Here is a 25,964-nt window from a genome sequence, read left to right on the forward strand (position 1 = left end):
AGATAGTCATTCATGTATGAGAGAATCCCCGTAATCAGAGACTTAAGTCCGTGATTGTTGGGCAGAGATACGGTTGTTATTCAATCCAAGCAGGTGAGAAAGACATAAACAACGTCTATCTCAAAGCGGCAGCTGATACTGGAAATGCCTCGGCAATTCAATACGCAGTAGCTGTCGCTGACTCGTCATCCTGAGTTGCCAAGTAATCCTTCCACGAAGGAATGCGTTTCGGCTAAAACCACAGAGCAATAAAAGATATGCTCGAGCAATTATATTTAAGCGAAACGAATTTCGGTAAAATATAAAAGCTTAAATGGTGTTTGTTGTGACAACACCATAAGTATATAAAATTGAAACTGGAAACTCCTGGGAGGTTGCAGTTCAATTAGAATACTTTTCGTCTAAGTCGCAATCCGTAGAATAACCAGGATATGCGCCTACCCCTCGGACCATTCAACTGCTTAGCAGAATCATGTCGCGAGGTTAATATACGTAGTATATTTGTAGGATTCTGAACAACGATCTCCATCCTAAATTCTTTCCTTCAAGAAAACAAAATAAGGATTGGAGATTGACCACCTTCGTTCTCTATTAAAGAGAGTGAAGGAGAAGTCTTCCTCGAGGGAAAGCTTCAATGGTGAACAGAATACTAAGACGATAGTTCCAGCCAAACTGGATATTCCCCGTCCGTTCTTCTCTATTCAGGAGTTGGTCGCCTACTGTGAGATAGTCTTCTTTCAGCAGCAGTCTTCTTCCTAATGCTAGAAATTCCAGGATTCGAGCATAGGCGAGGTTCCCGATTATCGTGTAACTATCGGGGATTCTCGTCTCTCTCACTTTGGACCGTGGTCTCGCCTAAGTGTTTGGAGATCGTAAGAAACTCTAACACTCTGAATGCGCTAGAAATTCCGTAGAATTCTAAGCAGTCTGCGAAACCCCCACCGAATTCGTCAAACGATATCGGCTGGTGGTCCTCTCGATTCCCGTGAGAAATCGAGAATGGGGCAGGATCCCTCCTCAACGACGGGGCTTACGTCAGGTAGGACCCGAAGGTCCCCCCTGGTTAGCGCAGTCCCAACGTGGGATCCTACAGAGAAATCTCGTAGGATCCTTCCCCTTTTCCCTCGTAGCCGTAAGGAGAGAGGGAATGGGGGAGGAATTGGATACTCGCTCGCCTTCCCAGTGGAACTAGCAGTTTGGAGAAGAGTAGGAGCAGCCATCGCCTTGCGGCGATGGCCTCTCAGAGTCTGGGAAAACGTATCGTCAGGAGGAAAACGTTTCCCCGAGGAGGGTTACGAACTCTCACTGTAGGTAAGGGTCTGCCGCCACTGTGAACGTCGTCTGGGTGGGGCTGATTGACACCTGACAGGAGAGTGCCGATACCGTCCTCCGACTCATTCCAGTCCTCGTCGAGGTCGAAACCTCTCAGGAGGACCGAAGGAGTATTTAAATACGGTGTCCGAAGACACGTAGAAAGAAAAACGCCGCTGTCGCAGTATAGGAGGTGGAAGTAGCTTGATCGACCGGCCAGAACTGAGAGAGCCTTCTTGTCCGGAGACGAGAGACTCTGTTCAAGACAGAATCGGCAAGCTCCGATCGCGGCAAAACCCACCGTCGGTTTTGGGTTGGTCTCTCGGGCCCCCAAAACGACTCGAGCAGAGACATGGGCTCTGCTGGTGGAAGCGGCGATCCTTCCCCCCTTCCCCCCCGGGCGTTGTGCTGGGGGGACGAATCAGTGGCAAATAACCTGGGTAAAGTTACTCTGAATCTCGGAAGTTACAGCGGTCTTGAGGAGTAGGACCGTCCAGTCCCTCCAACAAGAGCAGCTCCCAGGACCCTCCTCCTTCAGAAGAAGGGCCAGCAACAGATCCCTGACGGTTGCCTCCAATCACTTGCGCGTACGTCCTGGTTGGTCCTAAGACCAACCTGGCACGTGCGGCGTCGTGCCGGGATCGTGAGCGGCGCATCTCTCACGATCACTATATACCCTACCCGCTCTTCCTGGCGTTTTATGCCGAGGAAGTTGAAGGTATCGGAGAGACAGAACTGACGCTACCCCCTCTCCCCCTGACGGTCGCCTCCAATCACTTGCGCGTACGTCCTGGTTGGTCCTAAGACCATACGTGGCACGTGCGGCGTCGTGAACGGGATCGTGAGCGGCGCACCTCTCACGATCACTCCTAGCTACCCTCGCTTCTCCCGGTTTGTAGCCCGAGGAAGTTGAAGGTAGTGGAGAGACAGACCTGACGCTCCCCCCCCGCTCGCTGGCAGACCAGCGTTACGTGGGGGGGGCTGCAGCACCGATCACCAAACCCGCGGTGGGGATCGATCTGCAGCCGGCCTGGCCGTGCCGCTCACCTGTGGGCGAGCGGCTCGACTGAGAAACGTCGACGCTGATGTCTAGCGTCAGGCGAGCTGTTGCTGGTTTACCGTCTCCGCCCGGTCCGATAGGAGCGGCGTCAGGTGACTGCTAGGCTCGTTGTCGCGGTGATACCGGCGAGCGTCCTCTCGGCGCGTCGAGCCGCTGGTACCAGCCGTGGCTGGTACCGACGACCGCGGGGACCCCTTTCCTCGCCTCAACCCGTGGCTGGTCAGCGACCGTCACGTCAACCCGAGCAGCCAGCTGGTCGCTCGAGAGCGTCCACTGGCCTAGCGAGAGTCGTCTGCACGACACTCGCCAGTCTTCTGCTCCGCGCTTCGGTCTTGGCGGCGAGCGAGCTCGAGTGTCAAGACTTTGGCTGGACGGTCTCCCGCGCGAGACCGTCCATCGGTACTTCTCGCTAACGAGAAGCCGAGGCAGATCCTGGTTTAGCGGCAGAACCGCTAAAACCAGGCGAGGAAGTGCCAGCCGAAGCTGGTACTCCTCTGGTCCCCGTCTTCTTCTCCTTGGTAGAAGAAAAGACGGGCCCTGTTCCCGAGGGAGCAGGAGGACCAGCAGAAGAGCTCCCCGAATCGCCGGAGCGAGACGGGCCCTTAGAAGGTCCCGAAGGAGCCTTCTTAGGGGGGAAAACCCGGGTTACCAGCTGGTCGCTGCAAGAGCGGCCACGGCCTGGCAAGAGTCACCTGAGCGTCTCTCACACCGCCTTCTGCTCCGTCCGCGTCGTTTGGCGCCGAGCGAACTCTGGCGCCGAAACTTGGCTGCACGGTCTCCCGAGGGAGAACGTACACTCGGGATCTCTCGCGAACGAGAGACCGAGCCGGAACCTGGCGTAGCGGCATCGCCGCTAGCACCAGGCGAGGAAGTACCAGAGCTAACCGATACTCCTCTGGTCCCCGACTATCTCTTCCTTACGGAAGGGGAGACGGGAAACGCTCCCGAAGGAGCAGGAGGACCAGCAGAAAGGACCCCCCCCGTCCCACCGAGGTGGGACGGGTCCGCCCTAGAAGTTCCCGAAGGAGACTTTAGGGGGGGGAGGGGGGAAGGCAGCACCTTCTTCTTCTTCGGCTTATGGGCCTTAGAAGTCGAAGGGGAAGAGCAGCAGCAGACGATGAAGACGAAGATGACAGCTTCCTCTTCTCCTCTTCCTCGTCAGCTCTCGCAGGACAGTTCGTCAGGTCCTCCATCCAGGAGGGAGCCGGGGCAGTTGCCGAAGCAACAGGGCCCGACTGCACCTGTCCGGAAGGACCTGGGACTGGGGAAGGACACACGTGGGCAGGACCAGCATGGACAGGCACAGGAATCAGGAGCGACAGGAACAGCAACCAGCTCAGGAGGCGGCAGGGAACAGCGGCAGCGGTAGACCCAGAAGGGACAGCCAAGCCAACAGCGGGAATCACATCAGCGGCAGGTACGGAAGGCCCAGCGATCGCCTCGTAGAATCATCGGCAGCCAGCGGAACCTGGGTCCTGGCGGCCGGTCCAGGGGCGAGCTGCTGAACAGCGGAAGTCTGGGGCAGGCAACACGAAGAAAACAGGCGGCGGCGGCACCCCACCTCGGTACGGCTGCGGGCCCTAGTAGCGGCAGACGGCGTCATCGACACAGCATGGGGAGTGTAGACCAGGAGGGGGGGGAGCAGCATAAGCGGCAGTGGTAGTAGTGGAGACCGCCCCAGACCTCGCTAGACGCTGCAGCAGCCCGTGGATGCTAGGCACGCCCTGCCTCCGCGGTGGTCCATACCTGTCCAAGGTCGTCTCCCACGGATGTAGCACCTGCGTAACATAGAATAGATTAGTAAGAGGGGTTCCCTCACGCACGGGGGAAGACATGCCCCCACCCCGAACGCAAGGAAGACCCCAAATACAAAATACAACGAAGAAGCTGAAAGCGGGGGCAGGAAGGAAGACGAAGAATCGGATACCAAGGGAGTCGCGGGAGAGCTTTCCGACGACTTCCTGGCAGACCTTCGCTTCCCCTACCCCCGCCACAGCAGTTGAAAGTAATATGAAAATGAAACAGAATACTGCCCTTGCGATTCACTTCATAGAACTTAAAGGGAAAAGATCAATTCCCGGGTAAGAACGGAAACTTGATCCAATAATATGATGCTATCATAAAATATATATGAAATGAAAACAGAATACTGCACTTGCGATTTCATTTCACATAAAAAAAAATCGTAAGGATCAATTCCCGGGTAAGAACGAAAATTGATCCAAATTAAAATTTCATGCAATAAATAAATGAAATGAAAAGAATATTGCAATTGCGAATCCACTTTCATTGCATTCTATTATACAAAATTAAAAGGCTCGTGCCGAGCGCAAACACACTCTCGGTAACGAACGCACAGGGCAAACATATAATGAAAAGAGTACTTACATTTTTCAATTACACACTTTCGCCCAAAATACATGACTCGGCGCGAGCGCGCCCGCCCTCGGCACCGAGGCATAATTCAAGGGTTCAATTCATGAAAAGAGAGGAAATCGCCGCATCTACGGCGATAACTCCATGTTGGTTCATAATTAAGTAATGAAAATGAAAACAGTGTACTTACAGTTTCATTTTCAAGTCAAACAAACCACATTAGTAGAAAACACAATATAAACAAAGCATACGACGATGAAGCGGGCAGAGAGCGATGACGAACACGTCCTTCACACCCGCGGCCGAAAGCAAAAGTGATTTGTTTACCTCCCAGTCGCGCGGCGCGCGACTGTCGGACAAGCAGTTAACTACCGTTCTCCCCTTGTTCGAAGCTTACGACCGTTCCAGCTGCCGCTAGCTACTTCCTATTGTTAAAGGACCGATGGTTTGTATTACGTATCGGAACAAATACATGACTCGGCGCGAGCGCGCCCGCCCTCGGCACCGAGACATAATTCAAGGGTTCAATTCATGAAAAGAGAGGAAATCGCCGCATCTACGGCGATAACTCCATGTTGGTTCATAATTAAGTAATGAAAATGAAACAGTGTACTTTAGTTTCATTTTCAAGTCAAAAAACAAACCATTAGTAGAAAAAACACAATATAAACAAAGCCATACGACGATGAAGCGGGGCAGAGAGCGATTGACGAACACGTCCTTCACACCCGCGGCCGAAAGCAAAAGTGATTTGTTTACCTCCCAATCGCGCGGCGCGCGACTGTCGGACAAGCAGTTAACTACCGTTCTCCCCTTGTTCGAAGCTTACGACCGTTCCAGCTGCCGCTAGCTACTTCCTATTGTTAAAGGACCGATGGTTTGTATTACGTATCGGAACAAATTTGGCCTTAATTTCTAACTTTGGAGAAAATACTTACTTCGAAAGGAGAGTAGAGGTCTTTAGCTCTGTTCTCAACCAACAACAAGTCGCGACTGATGCCCATCTCCGGTGTCAGGACGCGTTATAATGTACTTTTTCGGAGGGTGGCAAGCGCTGATTGTAAGTGGCCTGTTTGGCCTGCCGTGGTGTTTTACCCTAGTTCCGCACGGACTGCAAGGAACGTAACAGTCATCCGAATAAATACCTAGGGTAAAACATCACAGCAGGCCAAACAGGCCACCTACAATCAACGCTTGCCACCCTCCGAAAAAGTACATTATAACGCGTCCTGACACCGGAGATGGGCATCAGTCGCGACTTGTTGTTGGTGAGAAACGGAGCTAAAGACCTCTACTCTCCTTTCGAAGTAAGTATTTTCTCCAAAGTTAGAAATTAAGGCCAAATTTTAAGAATTTAAACAGAGGGTAGTGAAAAGGGTGGCTACAGCAGTGGAAATCTCACCCCCCCAAAACGCTTTAGAAATTTTTTATACTTAACAACTTAAAAATGTTTCGAAGTTTGGACGCCATCTTGATGTTTACGGAGTCGCTTGTGTCAACAAACTTCCCATTTCCTGTGCTAAATCTGCACACAACTTGTACCCATAGACGCTGGGGCACTTTCATCACAACAATCGTAAACCAACCTCTTACCAGCACTTATTCAAGGGGACTACGGCATTTTTTGCGGCGTTTTGCGCTCTTCAATTGTTTATCAGTGTTGTCAATTGGTATGTGTTTACCCTCCAAACTAGGTATAAGACTTACACAAAACCGGGGAAATAAGTGAAATTTAGCGTGTATCTATTTGTTTATTTTTTCGTACATATTACAGCAATTTTATCATTACTGCATTACTATGACAACTAGAATTCATCGAAACAGTTTGTAAATGCATCGGCGTATGTGTGACGCTCCACTAGATTGGCAACGATGAGTCATTTTTCCTCACGTCGTCTGCTCGTAAGTATACATCCAAAACATTTGTAATTTTGGGGGGTTAATTTGGTTGCAAAAAAGGGATAATAGACATGAATTAAATAAACATTTTGAAGTAAAGTTAAAACTAAATATTGAGTAAAGTAAACTAATTAATTGGGAAATAAAGCTTTGCATAAATCATAATATCAGTGTTGCGTCTGCTGCTCGTAACTGTGTTTGCGGAGTGAGTGCTTAGGAACCAGGAACCACAGCGTGGTTCAAGTGCACTGTGGAGTGAATTAAGACCAAAATGTGTATAATTACAATCAAATAAGCACTGTGGAGTTTCAGTTGTGATGGCAGTAAGGATAAAAACCACCGATTACAAGGTAAGAATGAATTCAGTTCCAACCATAACCCCGGGAATAACAAGTTTCATACTTTCACTAATATAGGCAACAAAATGTTGTTTTATTGTGCTGATTACAACTGCAATCTTGAGTAAGATCAATAAACGTTACATTTATACACTAACATTGTTCAAATGAGTGCTGGGAAGGCTGGGGAAAGATGGTGGCCGTCACTGATGAGAACCTTCCATGCAAAACGTAGCCGCCATATTGGTTTTCAAAACTGCCTTGAAAACATATTTTACGAACAGCTCACATGCTTATATTAGTTCGTATGGGGCTTTCATATATCACATTATGTTGACGAAACTTCAGTCTTTTAAATGGTATGCTTAGAGTTGCAATTGTATTCTTGTTTCACCAATTAAATATCGAGTGAATAAGACCCGTCCACCGTGATGAGGGTTGGCCTGCCGTGGTGTTCTACCCTATTACTTAAAATTCTTGTTCAGGAGGTAAAACTGCATAGAAAAACCGCAACTACCATAGTCTAGGCCGCCGCGGAATAGTACCCTAGATCTACCAAAGTACTTTTTCGGAGGGTGGTCAAAACCACGGTAGTCGGTTGTTTACCCTAATAGGCTAGCTAGTACAGACCATACAGACAGACTGGTGGGTGGGGCTTCCGCCTACCAGTCGATAGGCTACTTAGTATATTCTAATTTAGAGAACGATGATTTGTATTGATATACCTAGCTACTAGGCTACTTACTATTGGTACACAAAACTGACTTACCTACTAGGTAGGTATAAACTTAACTTACAATGCATTGGTCTAGGGTTAAGCCTAGCGGTAGGATATTAGTAGCGCAATCTCTCAAACTTTACGCCGGCTGAGCATGTGCCCCATCGGTAAATCATTTTAAACACTAGGCCTCTGAATAAGCAGTACACTCCTTCATAAGATTTAATCCCAACAACACGAAGGGGAAGGGCAAGTTAGCAACCGAAGTACCGAACCTTTATTGTAAGAGTTAGTACTTAGTAGTAGTAGTAGTAGTAGTGGGTGGGATATGCCTTTGAAACGGCTCCCTTGCTTCTTTTATTCCTCCTTTGTTTGTGTTTGCTTGAGCTTCTTCTCTCTGAAATACCACATTTCTTTTATAAAATCTTTCCTATTCTCCACTTCCTCCCTCATTAGTACTACCAATAAGATTATATTTGCTACTAATTCCTCTTTATTTTCTTGATATGGTTGCTGCATAAAGCTATATCTATTTCTAATTTCATTGTATGCTGGACAGTAAAGTAAGAAATGTTCTAAATTTTCATTTTGTTCCTCACAGTATAAACATTTTGTATCTTCTCCTTTTATCCTATTTCTATCATTTAATCCTAGTATACCTAATCTGACCCTACTGATCAGCATTGTTTTTTCAGTGTTATCATACCAGATTTCTTCTCTTATGTTTTCTTTATATTTTCTGTAGATTCTTAATGTTGACTTTTCATTCATTTCTTTCTGCCATATTTTTCTGTCCCAATTGTTTATTATTTCTCTTAACTGTTTGTCTTTAACTGCTTCAATTTTACTTAAGTTTATGTTTAGTTCTTTCATATACTCTTTTACTTGCATTATCCAGGGGTTTTTTTTTTTTTTTTTTTTTTTTTCATACTGATCCATTGTTATCTCATATAGGAGCCTATTTCCACCATTCTTCAGTGTATGTTTCAGGTAGAAAAGTTTATTCTTCATATCTCTAGATTGGCAGGAAGAGGCCCCTATTTCAGATCTTAACGCACAACTTGCTGTGTAACTTGGCGCTTTCAATATTGCTCTGTATACTTTATTATCTATCTTCTGCAATTCATTTATTGTTTTCCTGTCAAGTTTCACGACTTCCATTGCATACATGAATGAAGGCATCGCTAGTCCTTTCCAGTACAATTTTCCTATTTTTACCCTGCTACAGCTTTTATTGATGACTGCATTAGCCATATTTGCCATCTGCTTTGCTTTAATTTGGGCCCTTTTTATCTGTTCTCTGAAGCAGTCTTTCATGTTGTTGATTGTTACTCCTAGGTATTTAATATTCTTAACTATTTTTATTCCTTCTATGTGCTCCATATTCTCCACATCATCAATACTGTACCATTCGTTATATATTAGTATGTTACTCTTGTCCTTGTTTATGTTTAGGCCACATTCACCTGCGAGTAGTAGTAGTAGTAGTAATACTTTACTTATGACTTTGAAAAAGCTCACTATCTCGTACTTTTTTTTCACTGCCCTTGTTCAAAGTTTATATTGAAATTCAGGTATAGGTTCTGAGCTAGATTCAGGATTAAGGCCTTGCCCTTGCGCATACCATAAGTGACTGTCCGTAACGATTCCCTAATTTGCTTGTCTGTTTTTATTTTCATCAATATTTTTCTCATAGTTAAAGACGGTAACACTTTGGTTAATCTAGGGAATAGTGGCGCGTCGGTATTTCTTTGGAAATTGCAGTTTCCTATAGTAATTTTGGTTGCTTAAGAGCAATTTTCTGTTAGTTTTTGGCCGGTCGATTGTAATTAGCGTGTAATTTACCTTAGAACTCTATCCGATGGTAAGGGGAACCCGCTGGGAACTTGGGATGTTGGGGTTTTGGATGGGGTACACCACTGGGAGAATATTGCACAGATACAGAAATAGAAAAATTGCAAAGAATAGAGAATGGGGTTTATAGAAAAATATTAGGAGCTTGTAGAAGTACAGTAGTAGCCACATTAAGGGGGAGGATAGGAGCATCTTTCATGAAAAGCAGAATTATAAGTGGAAAGCTAAGTTATGTAAATAATAGGTACTATAAATGGACGGAAAGAGTTACTGAAGAAAATTATTATAGATATGCAAGAAAAGGAAAGAAAATGGTGGAAAACAGTGGGAAAAGTACATGCATGATTTTAAAATCAATTTAAAAAAAAAGGAAGGAATGTCCAAAACAGAAATTAAGGACAAAGCCAGAATCTGGGACACATTGAAGTGGAAAAAAGACTTGGAAAATAAAGTGACCATAAATATATAAAAAAGTGGAGAAGTTAATTAAAAGATGAAGAAATTTACAACACTTTTGGATCGATACTCGTTAGAGCCAGAACCAACACTGCATGTAGATATAACGAAGAGACGCCAGAATGGGAACACCTATTGTCCTTTTTGTGTCAATACAGTAGACATTTTTAATTTTCTTTTATATTGTATTACGTATTGAGAACAACGCATTAGAGCCATAGTGGCCTTCAGCAACCTTATGAAGAGAATGTAAATTATATCGTTGGAAAATTCATATTTAGAGAAGATCATAATTAAATAAGAAAAGAAACCTTAAATAATATGTGAACAAAAGATTTAAAAAAATTAAAGGGCTCAACAATTAAAAATAACACTTAGATTAAGAGGCGCCGTTGTAAAGGAATTGCCTCAACCCATAACCAACCAACCCAGAACTCTATGCAACGGTAAGGGGGGTAGATGGGAAAGCAGGGTTATGGTTGGGGTAAATCACTTGGGAGAAGGCTTTGACATGTAAACTGTGGCATTTCCTATTATAAATGACATTTAGAACGCGAAAGACAAGCGGAAATGGTCGACAAATAAACCGAGAATGTAGCCGTTTCACAGGCAATACTCTGTTCTACTACTACTACTATTATTATTATTATTATTATTATTATTATTATTATTATTATTATTATTATTATTATTATTATTATTATTATTATTATTATTAATATTGTTATTAATATTACTAATGTTATTATTAATATTATTATTATTATTATTATTATTATTATTATTATTATTATTATTATTATTATTGTTGTTGTTGTTGTTGTTGCTGTTGTTATTATGCCAAATCATAGATATAGAGAGGAGTGAATGGGCATACAAGCGACGATCGCGTGCCATTGTTATGCGATTGTAAGGACAACGCTTTTTCCCTATTTTCATCGAACTCAATCATCAAGTCGTGTTGTCTGATAGAGCGTTCCGCGGCCTTTCCGCCGATGTATAACACATGCAATTCCATTATTTGTACGCCTAATTATATCTAAATGTATGTCTGTAAGAAAACACAAATTTACTGTCTCAGAGTCATTTCTGTTTGCGGTGCGAGACTGCACTACATATCCGTCCGCACCTGTCTATGTCAACCCAGTTTGTCTGTAAATAAATCATCAGTACCCAGCTACCTGTCTTAATCTCTGGTCCCCACAACTGGTGACCTCCCGGAGTTGGTGACACAGCGGTTTAGGCCCAGCCTTTAACGGACTAATTACGCCCGCTCACCTTCAGAGAACCTTTAATGGACTCAATACGGCGCCACAGTTTAGGTCTCTGAAAACTCCACTGCGAGGACGACACCAACGCCATTAACGGACTAATCACGGCACTGCTTCCCAGCGTGTTTTGGCGTTTATTTCGAGGACGGGTAGCTGGGTGCTGGTCAGCCAATAAAAATTCAGGAGGAGGTTAAAAAACATCCATCCGACGTCGCGGCCTCCTTTGTCTCACCCGGGGGACGCCAGATATCTTCTCGACCCGCCGCACCTGCGGGCCTCCTCGGTTTTTCCCTCGGCACCATTGCCGCACCTGCGAGTCCCCAGACGAAATCCCCTGCCTGCCGGCGCCGCTGCTACACCCAGGGATGTGCTTTACCCACCCGACGTCGCTGCCTGTGGGCCTCCCCTGCCTGCTGACACTGCTGCTATACCCAGGGACGTGCTTTACCCACCCGACGTCGCTGCCTGTGGGCCTCCCCTGCCTGCCGACACCGTTGCTACACCGAGGGACCTGCTTTACCCCCCCCGACATCGCTGCCGCACATGTGGGCCTGCTCGGCCCCCTGACGTCGCTGCCTGTGGGCCTCTTCAAACCCTCGACGCCGCCGTTATTCCTGGGGCTCGCTTGGCCTTCCTGATGTCACTACCATGCCTGTGGACCGGCTTACCCTTTTTGACGCCGCTGCCTGCAGTCCTCCTCGGCCCACCGACACCGCTGCCATGCCTGTGGGCCTCCCCTGCCTGCCAACGCAGCTGCCTGTGGGTTTTCCTCGACCTGCTGACACCGCTGCTCACCTGTGGTTCTGTTCTGCCCGCGGGACGCCGCTGCCTCGCTGGGGACTTCCTCAGCCCAACCTATGCCGCTGCCGCACCTGGGGATCCCCACGGCCCGTCCCACTCCACCACCACACACAATGCAGCTCTCTCTCTCGCAGTCTTGGTCGCCCCGGCATACAGTAGAACCCCCCAGGCTACCGCCAGGGGAGGCATCCTGTCAATCAGCAAAACCGAAGGACTCTACACTCAAGGACGCCCCACAACAAGTGTCACAAGGACACGGGGTCGCCCCCTGCCTCCAAGATTGTCATCCAATAATTACTTCATAATCATTGTCTTGGGGCGGAGTATTTGTAAGGACAACGCTTTTTCCCTATTTTCATCGAACTCAATCATCAAGTCGCATTGTTCTTACTTCTTACTTCCGTCTGTTTGCGGTGCGAGACTGCACTACATATCCGTCCGCACCTGTCTATGTCAACCCAGTTTGTCTGTAAATAAATCATCAGTACCCAGCTACCTGTCTTAATCTCTGGTCCTCACACGATTATTCTGAGAAATAGCAGTGGTCACGACTGCAGATGGTGTAGAGACCAGCAGTAACAAAGCCAATTCCGGCCCCAGTGTTGGGCCATCAACTGCGTTCCATACAGAAACGGGATTACACGAGAACAGGGGAGCATATTTCACAACATGATGACATTTTTCGATCATGAAAATCTTTATAACATTGTTGAAACAACCTCAAATAAACGTGTGTTAGGTCCCAGTCAACTACACACCTGCTCTTTTGAGCTAATAATATAGTGTGTTGTAATAAACTTTTTATTAAAGCCTATTTAACATTAAATATATGTAGACTAATAAATTAGCATATAGGGTTACTGTCAGTCCATATAACCATGGTTAAGTGTGAATTCTTATGAATTCTAAATCTCGCCTAGCGCTCACTATCACAAATGCTTGGATGGCAGGACAAGTCTTTACCAGTACAGATGAGTCTGCCTCTCAGTCTGGTTTGGAGTTATGTAGAGCTTGGAACTGCATGTAACACCATCTGGGTGAATGGTCAAGTACCGTCCTTGTGTATTGGACAGTAGGGTCCGAACACATAGGACAGCAGACACAGAATCCCTCTTGTTGTTCTTCTTGGAGCTTCAGCCTCGAAGGAGAACAGTTAATTGGGAAGAAGTGATAGTTCTTTGTTGACGATTACCACTCATGATTATGTAGCAGTGATCTGCTCACCTTGCTTGGCTTGGCTCGACCAGATAGCTTGATCTACCAATCTGAGTGCTCGGCTCTAACGAACGAACTCTGCTCTTGATCGGCACAGTTCCTTGCCATGACATAGCACCTTTCTTTCCCGTGTTGCAGAGAGTCTTCAAGGGGTCATCGTCTTTCGTCTTCGTTATCTGGCACCTCCTAACCTCCGTCTTCAAAGGTTTCCACATCCTGAAAAGAAGAAATTATTCTCCGTCCCTTAAGAAGTCTTGCTTCGAAACTTCTGAGGGTCTGCACCCTTTCCATGGAGAGGAAATAATTGATTGTCTCTTCGGGTTACCTGCTCCTTCCAGAACGGGAACCTGGACACTATCCACAAATATAGTGTCTCAGGAGCCCCAGGAGTTCAAACCCAGTTTTGTTCTCCTGTTTCTGGTTTCAAGGGTGGTGCTCATGGAACCAGGGATGTATCGGATATACTCATGTATGTGTGTGTCTGAGTGTACAACCCCCAAGGAAGTTGTACATCCAGTCAGTGATAGGTAGTCTTCTCTCCATCACGACAGTGTCGCAGGACACTAAGATCAATGTCGCTGTCCCTTGGGACAAGGCATCTGAAGGAGATAAGAGGAGATCCTCTGTGTATTCATCTCCATGAGGTTCGATTTCAGAGAAGATACATGCATAGCAAGACTGGGCAAGTTCTCGCCAGCTTTTACTGCATTTAGCTCAAGTCCACTTTCGCTCGCATTTGTGCGAACGAAATGGTTGTAGGAATGAATGCTTAATTTAACAGAGTGAGAACAGCGCAAGTTATACTGGTTATACTGGAATGAACAAAGAAATAAGAGGAGTTCTGTGGAGTCTATTCCTTGGAATTCGAACCCGAGAGACTATGTTTTCTGTTCAATCTTAAGATCTTACCGAACATACGTCAATCCATTCAGGATGGATAGCACCGAGAGATTTGAACTCCTCTCCGGTGCTACTGTTTTGGGAACATCCAGTTCGGCTTGAACTAGTCATCTTCAGTATCCCATTATCATTGTAGAGTCTCCCTTTGGGAAAACTTCACCTTCGCTTTCTTCATTAGAGAATGAAGGTGGTCTGCCTCCAGTCCTTATTCTTGTCCCTTGAATGAAGAAGAATTAGGCTGGAGTGCAATTTACAGGAACCTACAAATATACTAGTATATTTCTCTTGCAACATGCTTCTGTTATTAGTTGCATTGTCCGAGTAGTAGGCCCATACTTGTCAGTTAACTCTTCTGATATGTGACTGAGACAAATAGTATCTTCTCTTAATTATCCTGAAACACAGGACAGCCTTTCGGGCCTCCGAAGAGTTACCGTTTCGATTTTAAGATATCTAGTGATATTGTTTCCCAACAACACCACAGCATTAGCATTATCACTGAACAGTAGAGTTCTCTTCCCTCCCATTTTGGTTAAAATACAGATGCTTGAGTGTATCTTTTTTGCACCCAATGGTTCTAGCTGAACGCATTCCTTCATGGAATGCTCTACCAAGCAACTCAGGATGATAACAAGTTGAGCGAGTGGTGTAACTCTGCCTCATACTACTTGCTCTCCAAGATTCATTTTGGTTTGGTATTGTTTCTCCTCTGTCGAGGATTGACTGCCAATTCGAATCTCGGCCTGGCAATCACAGACCTAGGTCTCTGGTTGGCTGGAATTCTCACATACATGTAGCTATGCCCATCTCTCCTGCACCACATTTGCCGTTGTGAGAATTTTCAGACACAGATATATCTCATTAGACTCTTTATCATCTTTCTGCTTACCCACAGTACAACAGAAGACTGTAGCCTAGTCTTCCACTTCATCTCACCTGCCCCATCAGCCGCTGCAATGATGCAGAATGATATTCTTCAGACAATTTGAGTTTGTCTTCTAATATACATTTCCTAATTTGTAAGGTGTTCAATTATTTTTTGTTCACCCCAAATTGTAAATGAATAATGGTAGACTTCGCCTGTTTGCCCGCCTGAGTAGCTCTGCTCCCAAAGTAAATAGAAACTTCCTCCCTGATCCAACCCATGAGAAGCAGTTCTTCAGGCAGTACACAATCCCTGTGTTTTCATGACTGACAGACTCAGCTTTCATTGCAAACTTCCACTTACTTGTCGAGCAGCAATGAAATAGCAGATTAACTTTTCAGTCCTCCGTAAAATAACAGGTATTAAAGCCATCTTTACTGGTTGGTGTCATCGATGGGACTTTTCTATGATCAGAATCTTGAGAGTTTACTGTGAAGACATAGGTCCATATTCACCTTAGTCATTCACTAGTAATATAGTATTGTTTCTCTTTGGTTGAGATTCAGCTACTGAGGTGAAACTTCTGTCTTCCCATCACAAGAACCTGAGTCTCAAGAAGGCAGTTGACTCTCGTCTAATGTGCACATGCCTCACAAGAATCACCATCTCATCTCTCTACATTGTAGGCGAACAAGATAGACAATTTATATGGTTATTCTCAGCATAACCCTTCAAAAGGCTGGTATCATGTTGTGACTACATCTCAGTTGCGTGACAACGCAGTAAGTTGACTTCTGCTGACAATAGTCTGAGTCCTTCATGATCTGCGCTGTGGACTTTGTATTGGTTGATCCAGATCAGTCATTACTTTGTCCTATTGGTGTGTTGCTGTCCCATGAAGGATCGACACCCTTCATCGAGTGTCAATGCTTTTATCCACTACCAACTGCCAGTGCAGAAGTGTCCAGTGACACGTCTTTCTCAGAGTCTTATGAGATCGTGAGAGACTTCTCTGTAGTTGGATAGTGCAGTGGATGGATACATTTCATCACTCCGAAGAATATGATGGACCGGAAGATAGATGAGGTCTCATTGCGACCATATTTATATCTTTCCTCCTTCAGGTCTGGCCACAGGTCCTTGGACCTGTGATGGCTGCTTGCAGGTTGTGTTTGCTTACCTGGCTCCTTTAAGAGGACAAGTTGCATCCCGCCTATGGTGTGTGGTTCTAGAGGTAAGAAGGATGCGAGAGTGACTGGCCTCTCCACTTTCCCCTCCACGTCCTTCTACTCCTCTTCCTTGTGGTTGAGGTTAGGACTCGAACTTACACTGGCTGGTTGGGCAATTGATGAAGTAAACTTACATATCAAGCTTCCTTTCTATATTTCTTATCAGAATCATAGAAGCAAGGGGAGGAAGGAGACTGGAAATAATGCAAACCTTTCTCAGAACTTTGGATTAATGCCTCCAACTCTAAATATTCTTCCCAGCCCTTTTTCGGACGAGTTATGATTCCTCACTCATTTTGAGAAGGCCCAGAAGTCTGACTCTTGATCATGCAGCTCCTATACTCCAGTCAAGTTGTCAGAGGCAGGGCACTCCTCCTCGCTCTTACGACCAGGAGGAATAGCCCTAGTATGTAGAACTCCAGTCAGTTCTAGAGGTCTACTCACATTCCTCCCACCAATCAGTGAGTCTTCATTATGTAAAGGACCGAGGGTTTGTATATCGTGTAGGAACAAATCACAATTTTTGAAAGTGAATTGTATTTTTCCTAACTTTACAAACCTGATGTCCTTTACATTTATGCCCACCTCATGCCACTCCTCAATCTGAACCTGGGCTGAAAGGCAAAGTGGAGTGTTTACCTCCAAGCAGGCGGGCCTACCTGCCTACCAGATGGTAGTTACTGCGTAACCACCTTGTCCAAGAATTTAATGGCTGTAATTCCAGCCTACACTGAAAGTAATTCCTTATGTAAAGGACCTCAGGTTTGAATAGTTAGGAAAAATACGATTTACTTAAAAAAATTGGGATATTTGTAGGTGTGAGAAAGCACAATCACATCAGGGTTCCGCTCCCTTTTTTCTGATGTATGCAAGACGGACACAACAATTCTTTTCGCACATCCTCCTTATATATGTCCATTTCTGATCCATAGATCAGTAAGCATTTCTCCTTGTCTCAGCCGAGTCTTCACAACTGGCGACCTGCTGGATTTAGGACGGTGAATCAGCGGTCTTGGCTCAGCCATTAAGGGACTAATTACCAACACACCTTCAGAGACTTTTAGTGGACTTATTACGGTGCCTTAGTTTAGGTCTCTGAAATCTAGCCACCTTGGTGGGGGGCAAGCCAGTCGCAAGCCCAGATAAATCGGGAGAGTTGGTGTCAAGAAGGGTATCCAACCATAAAAACCCACGCTAGAACCAATGAAATGAATCGTGATATCGATGAGAATAGTGCTAGGGCATGCTCCATAAACGATGTACAAACACATCACCCTAACCCTGTGACAAGGTGAAGTAAGCTCTAAATGTGATCAGAATAGGCCAGCTCAATATCGGATCTTTTACAGGAAGAGGAAGAGAGTTGGTGGAGTTGATGAGGATAAAGAGAGTGGATATTTTGTATGTGCAGGAAACTCTATGGAAGGGTAATAAAGCCAAAGAACTGGGGAATGGCTACAAGCTAATCTATAGTGGAGCATATGAGCAGGGTTGGAATGGCATTGGTGTAGTGCTGTTGGGGGAAATGAAGAATTCAGCGACAGAAATGAGTAGAAAGAATGACCGCATTATGAGAGTGAAGATATGTTATGGAGGGGAACAATGAACATCATTAGTGCTTATGCTCCACAGGTGGGCTGTAAGAGGAAGAAAAGAGCAGTTTTTGGAATGAAATGAATGAGGTAACACAAGAACTGGAAGAGCAGGAGAGGATTGTAGTGGGGGTAGACTTTAATGGACATGTCGGAAATGAAAATGATGTAATTGAACCAGAAGGAGAGAGTATAGTAGACTTTGCCATGTCTTTTGATATGGCAATAGTGAACACGTTCTTCAAAAAGAAGAGGGAGTGCTTGATAACATACAAGAGTGGCTGTAGATGCGCACAAATAGATTACCTCCTTTACAATAAATCAAGACTGGTGGAAGTTAGGAATTGTAAAGTTATTCCAGGTGACCACGTGGGCCCCCAACATAGGCTCCTTTGTATGGATTCGAAGATGAAAAGAGAAAAGAAAACGAATGGGGTAAAGAAAACCAAGTGGTATAAATTGTTAGGGAGGGATAAGGATAAGAAGAGAGAAATTAGAAGAGTGCTGAGAGAGGTTGATCTGGGAATTGAGGATGTGTGAGAATGGTGGAGGCATAATGCATCAGTGATTAGAAGACATGGAAAGGGGATACTAGGGGAAACATCTGGAATAGTATGGGAGGAAAAGGAGAGATGGTGGTGGGGGAAGTGGTGAAGGGTAAAAGGGAGGCAAAGAAGAGATTTGAAGAGTAACAGCTGGAGGAGGACAGAGAAAGATTAAGAGAAAGAAAAAAAGAACTATAAAGGGTGGTAGCTCAAGCTAAGGCAAGGGCATATGAAGAGGTTTATAATGAACTGAAAACCAAGGAAGGGTTGACTAAGATGCTCAAACGGTCAAAAGTAAGAAATAAAAGAACTAAGGACATCACCCATATTAAGCAAATGAAAGACAGGAATGGTACTGTCATAAAAAAGGAAGAAGACATCCTGAAAAGATGGAAAGAGTATTTTGAGCAACTGCTAAATGAAGAAAATGAAAGACTTGTAACAGAGGATGGACAAGTAAACATGGGAATGGTAATGGGGATCTCTAAGGATGGACAAGTAAACATGGGAATGGTAATGGGGATCTCCAAGGATGAAGGAGAGGAAGGGGTAGACGTCTTGTATGTTCTTATGGTAAAAATATTCGAACAAGAAAAGATACCAGAAGAATAGTGGGAAAGTATATTGATACTATATTTAAAGGTAAAGGGGATGTCCAGGAGTGCAGTAATTATAGAGGTGTCAAACTGTCTCACACATTGAAGATTTTGGAAAGAATAATAGATAGCAGGCTGAGAGAGGAAGTGAGAATAGTGAAGGAACCGTTAGGATTTATGGAGGGAAGTGGCACAATGGATGGAATATTTTGCATAAGGCAGCTGATGGAGAAATTCAGAGGAAAACAACGAGACCTGCATATGGTATTCATAGACCTTGAAAAGGCCTATGACAGAGTGCCAAGGCAAGAAATATGGAGATGTTTGAGGGAGAAGATGGTGTTGGAAAAGTATGTCAGAATTATTCAGGAGATGCACAGGAATGTGTATACTAGAGTGAGAAGCAGTGTTGGAGAGACAGATGGATTTGGAGTGGGTTTACACCAGGGGTCGGCACTTAGCCCATCCATCTTCAACATTGTGATGGATGTAACGACCAAGGATGTTAGAGAAGCAGTGCCATGGTCTATATTATATGTGGATGACATTGTGTTGTGTTCAGAGGGGAGGGAGGAGGTGGAGAACAGCACTTGAGGAGAGAGGAATGACAATAAGCAGATCATAAACAGAATATATGTATTCCAGTAATACTGAGGATGGTGGAAATAGCATAAGATTAGTTGGGGAAGAAATAAAGAAAGAACAGAAGTTCAAGTACTTGGGGTCCATATTAGGGGATAGTGGAAGCATGGACCAAGAGGTGAGACATCGAATTCAGGCAGGATGGAATAACTGGAGGTCTCCATCAGGGGTCCTCGGTGACAAGAAGGTTCCTCTGAAATTGAAGGGAAAGTTTCATAGGACGGTGGTCACACCAGTAATGATATATGAAACAGAAACAGCAAGTATGAGGAAAACAAAGAAAAAGATGATGAATGTAGCAGATATGAGAATGTTGAGATGGATGTCGGGCATAAGAAGGGAAGATAGGATTAGAAATGAGTATATAAGAGGATCGACAAAGGTAGTTGAAGTATCAAAGAAAATACAGGAGGGAAGGCTTTGATTGTATGGACACCTGTTTCAAAGAGAGGAAGGTCATGTTGGAAGACATAAAATGGAAATGGAGGTGCGGAGTAGAAGGAAGAAGGGAAGACCATGAAAGAGATGGCGTGAGTGAGTAGGGGAAGATATGCTATGGAAAGGTATTAACAAGAATGAGGCACAGGACAGAAATCAATGGAAATGACTCATTCACAATGGCAACCCCATATAAAAATGGGTTAAAGCTGGGAAGAAGAAGAAGAGTTCAGGTTTCTCAAAGCTCCTATCTGCGGTTGACCAGAATGCCATTACCGGACTCAAAACAGCACATCCCCTACAAGAGTGTTTTGGCGTTTTGTCTTACGGTTTGGCCAACCATTAACAACATCCATCAACCATAGCAAAGTGAGATGGCGGACTTGGAGAACTCGAGTCAGGAATGGAAGCTTGCTAATGCCACCCAGCTTAGCTCCTCAATGTCCTGATCCACGCCCTTGCGAGTCGCCGCCATGCCACCTAAACTCCCCTCCATCAAACTGCCACCCCTCTCCTGGCAGAACGTTGCAGCCTGGCTCCAACACGCGGATATCCAGTTTCAGCTCCACAGGATAACCACAGAGGGCACCAAGTCAGATCTGGTTGCCTCAGCTCTCCCAGAGGACATATTCGACCATTTCATCCCATTGATATCCACCCTATCCGGAGACATCCCCTACGACAAACTCAAGATGCAGCTAATCTGGATGCTCTCCCTCCTGGTTCCCAAGAGAGCCACCCAAATTTTCGACCCAGTGGTCCACCCCATGACCACCGAGGACCTGAGGTTAGCCTGGCACAAGCTACAGGCCCTGGTATTGCTGCCAGAGAGAGACTCCAAGGGGTGCAGGAAGGAGGTAAGCATCCTTAGGCAGCTCTTCCTCCGCCAACTTGCCCCTGAAGTACGTGGCCAGATCGAGGACACCAACAAATTGCATGCCACCCCATAGTTGGCTGCAGTTATGTTCAAGGACTAAACTACCCTGAGCAGCTCTCCTACTAAAGACCCCAACAAATAAGTGAATTTGGCCACATTGTCCAAATTGGTGCACTGATGCACATGAACATGGAATAATTCCTTGAAAGTGGTGAACTCACTCTTTTCACCATTGAGCATGGGCAAAGGAAGCTCTTTAAATTTAGGTAGATGTTTTTTTGGCTGCGCTCGCTGGCCAATGCACTGATTCTATTGATGAGAGGTAAGATCGTTTGACTGGCTTCATCCAGTTTTTTTTATATCTTACTTTCCGGTGCAGGTTCGAACTTGACAGCACTCTTCAAGTACAGTTCCTTGAGCCGCTGCTCATCAGCTTGGATACGATCTAGCAAATTTTGATATATGGGAACGTTATGCGAGTCCATAGGTTCCCTTGTGCCTGCGTCAGCAAGGCGGTCAGGAGGACCACTAGAGAGTCAACTTGTGTTTCTGAAGTGGGCGCCATTTTGTGATGGGAAGATACAATTAATAATTACGTTATTTGGAAAAATGATGGAAATGGCGTAGCTTTCTTACTTTATGTTACGTTAGATTGTTACCACTTAGGCTATACTTAGTTCTCCTGATCGCTCTGACGGGCTTTCTTGCTACGAATCAGCCTCATGATATGGCTACTAAATGCACTTCACACATGCGTGTTGAAATGAACTCGATCAGACATTCTTCCCTGTCTATAGCTTACAGGGTTCATCAGTAAATGATGCACTCCGTGATGTCTATGTCTAGTGCAATACCTCCTAACCTAATAGGGCCTACCTCCTAACCTGAGTGTTAAGGGTTTTTACTCTAGCATTATATTCATTGGGGATAATACCAAAATGATTCACTTCCGCATATTCCCTCTCTTCTGCATTCACATGGCTACTTTTATTGTTATTTCTCTTCATTCTGTCTAGGAAGGTCTTCAGCCTACCCCAGACTTCTACCACAGATTAGTGGGCCAAATCTTTGCCCTTTAGATATACGACAACGAGGTGGTATCACCTATGCCAGAAGGGCAACGTTTCAGATGCTAGGCTAGCTATTAACCCGCCTGGTCTGCAGTGAATCTCCCATCCCCCTTGATTGTCTGGAGGTGCAAAGGTAACTGTAAGTGCCATAAAAAATGTACATTTAACACCATAACTTTTGTCGTTGCTCAGGAACTGGCTACTTAAATCTATCCATCATTCAAAGGACCAATAAAATGTTGCGAAGTTTCTTCGGCGACTGTTAAGGATGGGTTCTCTGGCCCGATGTTAGGGGGCAATAGATTTACCAAGAAGGAAAATACCAGCCCATACACAGGGAAGAAAGAACCATAAAGTTAATTTACAAATTTTATTAGAAAAATATACCTATTCTCATTACTACACTTATATCTAAATATTTACACAATTCAGGCAGCTCTGGCCACTATGGTATCAGGACTGAAAGGTAACATGAAATTTATCACTTGAAATCTAGTTCATCATTGACAATAACACGCAAATCTCTCTGGCACAGAGATCACTGATAATTAAATAACATGTTAAACAAATGCCCTAGCTAAGTATTGAATATTTCTCTATAAGTACTCACAGTTACAGTCGCTTGGTGGAAACTGACATTCAGGTGGACGGCCCTCAGACCCAGACTTACTCTCACGTCTTATCTCAAGCTAAGGTCTTTAGTGGAGAGAGGGATCGAACTTGTGTTCGCACTTTTATAGCACTGCCAATTAGTCATTTTCTATAGGTCGATTTCAACTTTTCCACCAAGCTACTAACTTGATAAACTACTAAATAAAAAGGCACAAGAACATCAAAAAACTGTTTGTGATGCAGAAAAATTAAGTGAAAAAATAAATCGATTCAAAATCATTTGGGAAATTTGGAACCATCGCATTTCTGCCGCCACTGAGGGAAAATAGGAGGGAAAGTTAAGGCCTCAAGGTTCTTTTCGCAAAAAACTGTGCACTAATTTTCTTGCGACAAAATTAATCTAAACACAGGAGTTCAGTATTCCTCTTTAGACTCTTCAGCCTCCTTGCAGAAACAATTAAAAGTTTGTAGCCTCAGTAGGGCATAGAACTGATTTGAAAAGCCGTGTAGATCCTTTATCCATTTTTAAATACTTGAAATGTCGATTCAATTTTGGATGTAGAGTTTGATCTGTAAGGACGACATTTTAACCAAAGTGTCCATCCTTCTTTTGTACATATCCTATTATCATATATCAAAATATAGAGTAATTCACGGCTTCCCGCCAATATAATACTAATATATATATATATAATATATATATAATTATATATATATATAGATATATATAATATTATATTATAATTATTATATATTAAATTCATTCATTGAATAGAATGGCTTTTTCACTGTTTACCAGCTTTTTTGAAATTGATTCATATTTTCTAATTATTTTCTTCACTTCATTGTTCAGGTTACTAATGGACACATAATGGGGTTCTTCCATTTACTCCAGTATTTTTTACAAAAACGCGACAGCTGTTTCGTCAACCTATACGTATTGACGTTATCAAGCGTACTGATACAAATATGACCCTACATGCGTTTTGTGACGTCATGAGGACGGAAAGGTAGTACAATTGCCAGATACCTAGTTTTAAATATTTACAAAAGACTATAGTGAAACATAAAATAAGACAAATAAATAAATATGTTAACAGAAATTATATCAAAAGTTTGAAACGTAAGTTATTATATACAAATTTTACATAAATATATATTAATTACATATATGTTTAATTAACAAAATGTCAGTGTGCACTCCTGTCCACGTGTGGTGGTGGTCTTGTTCCATGCGGTTGAAGGGCTGCCCTCCTACACGAGGGCAAAGATCGGTCTGCCTCGCGTTGGATGTTAAGGTTTGGGCGTTGCATGGCTATGCTGACGGCTTCTGATATCAATAAACGATTGTAGTTGCCTTCCTTGTGTATTATTTTGGTGTTTGTGAGAAGTTCTTGTAATGATGGTTTTTTATTGTGGGTATCCACAAAGTGCTGGTGAATAGTACCTTGGTTTCTGTGGGCCTGCATGCGACGTTTGAGTGTGGTGGTTGTGTGTCCGATATAGCATTTTTGGGGGGACTGACATTGCTTGTCAGCACAGACAAACTTGTATACTATATCAGATTCAACCTCTTTCTCCGTCGATGGAGCCGTACTATTTTTCATTACCAGTGAGGCCGTAAGGTTTGGCTTGCAGTAAATTCTTGCTGTTATTTTGTTATATGGTGCTAGGGGGGTGGTTCCTCTTTGCAGTATACCAAGGAGGGCTTTCCTTTCGTCTTCGTGGTGTTTGTTGTATGATATCTGATGGTATATCACTATTTCTTTGTCTTTGTCTTGTGTGTTGTCCCTCGGGGTCGGGTTTTGGAAAGCCTCTAATCTCTTTTTGACAACTTGCTGGATCATGTCATCTGGGTAGCCGTTATTTGTGAGCAGCTGTTGAACTCTGTTAATTTCTTCGTTCGTCGCTTTCCACGTCAAACAGTGTGTTAAGGCACGTTTTATGTATGCATTTACCACAGACCGTTTATATGCATCAGGGCATTCTCCTCTAGCATTTAAGCATCTCCCAGCATCTGTCTTTTTAGTGTATACGGTGGTATTGTATTTGTTGTTTTTCTGGGTTACAAGTACGTCCAAGAAGGGGAGCATTTTCTCATTACTTTTTTCTACCGTAAAATTTAATGTAGAATTTGCTCGGAGTTTATTCACTAATTCATCTATGTCATTTTCGCCCTTTGTTGTGATAAAGATATCATCAATATATCTCCCATAGATTCTGGGTTTTGGGTGTTCTTCAAAAGTGACCTCTTCTGTGTGTGCCATGTATGCGTTTGCAAAAAGAACCCCAAGGGGGGAACCCATTGCTACGCCGTCCTTTTGCCGATATATTTCGCCCCTATGTGAGAGGAATGGGGCTTCCTTTGTACATGCTTCTAGCATCTCTTTTAAGATCTTTTCGGGTATCGGTAATGGTGGTTTTTCAGAGCGGTATATCTTGTTCATGATGATTTGTATTGTTTCATCTACTAGTACGTTAGTAAATAAACTTTCGACGTCCAGAGATGCTATGTCTTCGTCGGGTGTGGTGTCTTACAGTAGATCGATGAATTCCGTCGATGATTTTAGCGAGAACGTTGAAGGAATGTACGGCGTTATAATTTCGTTCAATTTCTTAGCCACTTTATACATGGGGGATGTCATTTGGGATATAATGGGCCGTAATGGGTTTCCCTGTTTGTGGATCTTGACTGTGCCGTAGCAGTATCCGGGTGCAAAGTCTCCGATGATTTTTGGAAAGCTTACAGAGAACAGTAAGCTTTCCAAAAATCATAATAATAATAATATAACTGTAATTATCAAATCTATCCATTTCACTCTTTTAAATAAGGATAACTCTCTCTCTCTTTTGCCACACTGGAAGTGTTAGAAGTATTTTCTGAGAGAACAGAGATAAACACACACTCTCTCTCTCTCTCTCTCTCTCTCTCTCTCTCTCTCTCTCTCTCTCTCTCTCTCTCTCTCTCTCTTTTACTGAGATGAAATAATTTTTATGGTACTATAGTCGATTCACTTAAGGTGGATTCTTGTGCCTACGAGACGTTTGTTTGGTGGCCTCTGATTGGCTGGTACCGGGAGGTAGGCCGCTCGCTCAGTCTCATTATTTTCGTCTGCGGCTTAGAAAACTAGCAATATGTTTATATTTCTTCAATAATCTCATGCTTTGCTCAAGATAGGAAATTTTTGGTCATACCAAAGGATTGGGTATTAATTATACAACTAAATAATCTTTTCCTGAAACCAATGAGATAAAACACAAAGAATTACAACGAGCGAAAGTGAAGAGGAAATATTTCA

At 44.1% G+C, this 25,964-nt stretch overlaps 1 protein-coding gene across 2 annotated transcripts in view; it reads right to left on the reverse strand.

The window, feature by feature from the left end:
- The window catches only part of LOC135218299 (uncharacterized), a 313,398-nt gene extending 305,392 nt beyond the window's left edge, over positions 1-8,006 (reverse strand). For both annotated transcript variants that reach the window (XM_064254517.1, XM_064254518.1), the window contains exon 1: positions 7,782-8,006. The gene's annotated coding sequence lies outside the window, so the exon portion shown is untranslated. The remainder of the gene's footprint in view (positions 1-7,781) is intronic.
- Positions 8,007-25,964: the final 17,958 nt, after the last annotated feature.

The sequence above is a fragment of the Macrobrachium nipponense genome, chromosome 9 (genome assembly GCF_015104395.2).
Source record: "Macrobrachium nipponense isolate FS-2020 chromosome 9, ASM1510439v2, whole genome shotgun sequence".
Taxonomy (NCBI): domain Eukaryota; kingdom Metazoa; phylum Arthropoda; class Malacostraca; order Decapoda; family Palaemonidae; genus Macrobrachium; species Macrobrachium nipponense.